General features: G+C 35.4%; 1 pseudogene; it reads left to right on the top strand.

Annotated features, from left to right (window-relative positions):
- Positions 1-3,428: 3,428 nt before the first annotated feature.
- Positions 3,429-4,128, top strand: LOC138329878 (uncharacterized; annotated as a pseudogene).
- The last annotated feature ends 2,127 nt before the right edge of the window (positions 4,129-6,255 follow it).

The raw sequence follows: 6,255 nt of genomic DNA, 5'->3' as shown, positions 1-6,255 counted from the left end.
ATATTATATGCCAACTACATAATGTAGAGTTAGTATCATATACCCCATTGGGAATAATTCATTTACCACGTGACACCCATGTGGGTTACTAGTATCTCCAATGGTGATGGAACGTCACTCCTATCTTCCCACTAAAATGATGTTAGCGTGGGATGTCATCATACAACGTCATTCCATCACCAATAGATACAATAGTCCCGCACAAACGTTATCAGGTATCACATGGTACATGAGTTATTCCCATATATAGGAGTATGCATATTGGTTTGTTACTAAAAATAGATAAAATTGCTTTTAGATTAATTTTTCCTAAATATTTTCACAAGTCGCATTTATCTAACTGTGAAACATAATACAAAAAAATACAAGTTTGTGAAAAAAAAATTATTTCCACTTAATTTTTTCAAAATTGATGAAAACCATATTGCCAGAGGGCATGGTGTCAAAGTTTATGACTTCTCATTTTGGAAATGTATTTTCGATATATTTCGCAATTTACTATTCATATTTTTTTCGTATGTTCCTTGAATTTGAATATGTCCTCGTTACCATTTAACAATAATCAGATTTGGGTACAAAGATTTACATTTTACATGACTATATTTTAGCATAATGTTGCCAAGCTGGATATGCTATATCTTCTGGTACCATAATAACCTATCATACTCTGTAACTACATCTATAGACAGGAAGCCTAGATTAGAAGTGTATTTCATGGAAATGAGTAGTACATTGTACTAGTATTTATTACTGTCATATATATTAGCCTTTAACGCCATTTACATTGGAAAGTAATATCAGTTATGGCCATGGATCTTTACTTAAATATTTGTGGTGTGTAATCAATTTATAATGTACCAAACATTTATCAAGTTAACTTTTGTTCAGACAGAGATATTTTTCAAATCACTGGTTCAGAGAAGTGATATATACATCCATACTCATATTGCAAACTAAAAAAAAATGTAAGTTTGTTAACCCAACATTTTCTAAAGATCTACTTATTTTTGATAAACAGAGGAAATGTGTGTGTTTTAAAATACAGTGAGATCGAATGCATTTCCACACCCATCATCGTTATCCAATACAGATAGAAGTCAAAACACCTGTTCTGAGGAAGAACAAGAACTGGTATTGTTGTGAAATTTCTGCGAAAGAACATGTTTTTTTCAAGACTTGTTGGACTTAGATGAAATTCTGAAATATTGTTGAAACAATATCAAAATAAGTGTAAAACTACAGTGTAGATATTTTTTGATATTTAGACCCATTCATTAAAGCAAACACTTATGAGAAAATGATATTGGACTAATTAGCATAGACTGTAACTTCACATAAATACAATTATAAAAAATAATATTGATAATGTTATAATTATTATTAATTTGAAAATATAATGTGATAAATCTTGCCTTCTGTACACTTCTACTTTCACTGTCGCACGTAACTTTCCAAATCGGTAAAACCTCGCCTATTCCGAACGAACGGCGCGCATTCGATCACTGTTCGGACCATCCTGAGGGCCTAATTGTCAAAGCCATGAAGGCGTGTCTTGTTTTCCACATAGACACTTTTGTCAATTATTTACAAAAAAATTATCAAGGAAATCAAAATGTTCTGATACTGTCAATAAAATTCCATTCAATGCATATGTTTTTAATTCATTTTTTTTTATAAGATTTATGATTGCAGTATGCAAATTATAAATCTCACATCAGACGACAACAACAACCTCTAACATCAAACATTATACTCGGAATCAATACTATTAACTAACGATAGTGATAAATTGTAAAAAAAAAAATGTATAAATACTTACACTTATGTTGCCGTCTTATTTTGAACAGCAAGGCGGCTTCAACAAACTAATTTGATTTTTTGAAATTGTTTTTCAAACCCAATTCATTTACAAAACGTAAGTTTAGTCTCAGTCATGATTCTTACACAATATTGGGATTTCGGAAATGACGTATATAGACGCGTCTAGAACCTTCTAGTACCTTCTAGAACATTCTTGAGGAAATCCCCTGACAAACCGTCAAAATTTAATACCTAACCAATACATCATTGAGGTTTTGTTGGGACATATCAAAATTATGAAGGAAAAAGAAATCGTTTTATTCAGAATTAACCTTTTTTTTTTCTAATACATAGTTCCTATTTGTCAGCATTTTTTATTGATATTTTTGGAGTTGACTGTAAACAAGAAACTTAATGGCCATAAATGCTGATTTTTAGGGGGTTATACATTCAAAATTATTTTGTCATTTTGAATTTTCGCAGCTAAGATAGATTGTTTCAAAGAGAAACATTTGTAGATCACGCCGGGAAATAAATTACATTCAAAATTGGAGCATAAAAGTACCATTGGTGTTTGTCCTACTGACTCAAATCGCGACGAAATAGCGCGAGTTGATAGGTTTATTTTTCGCCGTGTTATACATTTTCGTGTCAAGAACTGATAACAATGTTATCGCTCTTTTCTCTTCATTTCATTTAGCACAAAAAGTTTGCAAACAAAATTTATTTCATACCCAGATGAAATTAAAAAAATAGTGACTTCAATGCTTATAATCAATTTTCTTCCCAGGCTACTTTATTAAAATGAAATACGTTTACACGTACGATTCCATTGATTTTTTCCAATGATTATTTTTGCCCAAATCAATACGCAACGTAAATGGTTTCTATTGTGGAGCGTCACGTTAACGTCGGATTTCCGCGCCATTCCCGATTTTTTTTTTCATCGTAGAAAGCAAAAAAATGAATAGGCCCATATCAGAAAGCCAGAAAAAAAATTATACTTCAAAACAGAATATACTCATGAACAGCCGTTTTTTAAGCAAAATTCAATATATTCGGCACTAATTATACATATTCTTACCGAAATTATGATTATTAAAAATTATGCAAATCATTTGATTGGCCCCGCTCAAGGAGTGCAATCAAATTTCGTATCTTTAAAGCAAAAAAGCCTAATACTTTCAGGGATAATTCAGTTACACTTTGTTTATATATTTCAAGGATAGAGTTGATTATATACAAATATGAAACGTTTCCAGACCAATGTCGTATAGTTTTTTCATTTGATACACAGGCTTTTGATTTTTCGAACGACTCTCCTATATGTGTAGCCAATATTACACAAATAGAGGGTGTGTATGAAGCTTGTGTATCATAGTGACAGTGCTTGGCTGGTAACATTTTCTTCAAATATTCCCGCGTTTCGCGTTTCGCTAAGTATCGCGGGAATCATTTTTCTCAGTCGGCACGAGAATGCAAGTGTTGCGACGTGCGCTGATCAGTCACAGTGGTCGACGTGCCGGGCTCTTCACAGGTGTGTGTGTCATTCCTAGACGCTGTTGCCATACCGCTCATGGTCATGTTTTTATTATCGGAGCTAGCTGTTGCTTAATTACCTTTGCATAATGTCTACTACTACGGAAGATTTTATTATTGCCCATGTGAAAGCGGCTGTAAGAAGCTTCACCAAGATGAAAGTGTCTCCAAAATGATTGTGCGTGAATTACTCATGAATTTGGATACCTTTGAAACAAGAGATGAAACGATAGTTCCTGAAGCTCATTTTTCGATAAATACAGCAAAACCTCATGTTGTGCCGTACCTCACAAATTTTTCATGAAGAGCTATGAGGATCACTTTTATCTTATGGAAGCGCGGAGCGATTAGCTACGACAGAGCCACACGCATCCAAGGCCAAGCTTGTTGAAGGTATCGGTTTAATATTACTATAGACATAAGCTAATTAAGCTATTCAATACTTCGGACTGTGGATGGAAAGTCGTCGACGAAAACATCGCCAACCCTATCGCTTCAGACTCCGACGACGAGGCGCAAAATTGACCGTGGTAGAGCTAGGCTAATAGAAAAGGCTAAGACTCTAAACAAAAGTTCAACAGTGGCGTGGGAGCGAGGGACAGTTATTTACACACCATACGGTGACCGAGCGCCAAACGACCGTCTAGTGCCTTCAGGAAATATCAAAAGAGGTACTCCACGGGCCGTTAACAGACCAGGGAGTTGTTTTGTGGCAAGATTGGACACTGGCGGGTTGATTATCCTGCGGTGATGGGAGCAACAGGGACGACCATAGTACTAATAAGGTAGGTGATGTTTTACTTTCTAAGCATGTTGAAATCAAACGATACGTTTTGGCGGTAAGTATGTTCCGTTTGAGATTGGTACGTCCAATATGGCTTTGTCGAGCTCTGCGGGCTCTATAGGGGTGCAACCAACATGGATGTCTGTACTAGTGTTGTTTTACAATACGAACTGTCAAATGGTGGAATAGCTTAACAGATTAACACATTTAAAACTAGATTTGATCGCGATCAAAAACACGGGATTTCCCCCTATGTAATGTATATAAGTAATGTTAGCGAACAGACGATTGCTTGAACGAACGAACGATCTCACTCAATAATTAATCAGAAAGCGTTTCTTACGAAAGTAGTCTGGTCCCACCGACAAAAACAGAATTTAGGGGAATCCCCCTTTGGGCAGAAGATTTCATAGAGAGGTGAATATATCGGAGCCTGCCTGATTGGATATATTCAGGGTACATCAGTTAATAGTTAATGTGGTGGTCGGGGCAATACATGTAGATTTAAAATTTGTAAAGAATTTTGATAACTTCATTAACCCTGAATACGTAGCCAAACGTTAACACGGTCCTCTATAGGAATATATTTGTTTCTGTGATCTCAAAAAGGCCGGGTAGTTTCTCAAAATAGCACCGGTTGGTGGTTTGAACATCCGGTTGTCACAGGTGACAGACTCTTGCCAGCACGACATAAAATGTTTTTAAACCTCTCAGTTATTGGTTTTGTGCATTACTTTTTGTTGTTTGTTTGTTCAATGTACGTCCCTATTAACAGCTAGGGTCACGTAAGACGGGGGGGCCTCCCATGTATGCGGTGTCAGCTACACATGTACGTGTATTTACGCAAACACGGGTACATGGATACATTTTTGGGGGGGGGGGGGGGGGGGGGGGGGGGGGGGGGGGGGGTAAAAAAAATAAAAAAATTTAGGTGTGGGTGTTTTTGGCTGTGTATTTATGAGAGTCTGTACATAGAACTTAAAACCTATCCCGAAATGTATTCAAAACTAAAGTGAAAAAAGAACTTCGAAAAGGCACCGTGTGTATAGAAGATTGAGGCCCAGGACAGAATGTGTAACCGGCCTGCTGATTGGCTGGCTAAGTAAGTGATTTCAAAATTAAAAATGTTTTCTGACAGGTAATTATTCCTTGATAACAGTGATATAAAGTTGGAAATTCAAGCATTGAGATTTAGGTTCAAAATATCAATTTTGATAATGAATAGGTAAACACATTAGAATTTTCAGGTTTTTTTTAAAGTGCAAAAATCTCTCCAGTTTTTCTTTATAAAGATCTTGGAACTAAAATGCGGAAATAACTCGTACGAGTTTTTGTATTAGAGGATCTATCTCCCTTTGGTCCCACATCATGTAATCTCAACCGAGTGTACAGAATCGCTGAAAGGACAATGATGTTCTATACCTCCGCCATTTTGAATCACATGACATTGAAAATTGGTCAATATATGTGTCTGAGAGCGTGCCCTTTCACATCGATTCAAAACCTTTCTCTTGAAATCTCTTAAATTACGGTAAAAATTACATATGTACGTTTTAAAAAGTGAACGAAAACGCTATATTCGAGGGCTGTATTTCCGCCATTTTTCTAATTCGTGATTTTTTGAAATTATAACCCTGTAACAGCAATATATGCCAATGGTCTACATTCACATAAAATCAAGACACCCCTAAATTAAATGAAAAAGGCTCTACGAGCTCACAAATTTACGTTAAAAAAATAAGGAAATGGAAACAAATTGACATATTTGAGGAGCTATATTTCCGCCATTTTTTCTATATAACCCCTTTAAAATCCATAACTTTTGAAGACAAAAGTTTATACAACATAGGTATGAAAAATCAACATTAATCATACAGGTTTAAAGGCGCTAAAACGTCCTCGCGCGCAGGGACAAAGAATATCAAACTAAAATTTCGATTTTTGATGTCCTATATCTCTCCGCCATTTTGAATCTTATGACCTTGAAATTGGTCATTTTATGTGTCTTAGAGCATGCTCTTTCACATCCTATTCAAAAACATTTCTCTTTGAAATTTCAAAAATTACGGCAAAATTACGTTAAAAAGTGAACGAAATGCCATATCAGAGGGCTATATTTCCGCCATTTTCAA

Source organism: Argopecten irradians, chromosome 8 (genome assembly GCF_041381155.1).
Source record: "Argopecten irradians isolate NY chromosome 8, Ai_NY, whole genome shotgun sequence".
Taxonomy (NCBI): Eukaryota; Metazoa; Mollusca; class Bivalvia; order Pectinida; family Pectinidae; genus Argopecten; species Argopecten irradians.
The sequence above is the reverse complement of the archived record's forward strand: the minus strand, read 5'-3'. Positions and strand labels throughout refer to the sequence as shown.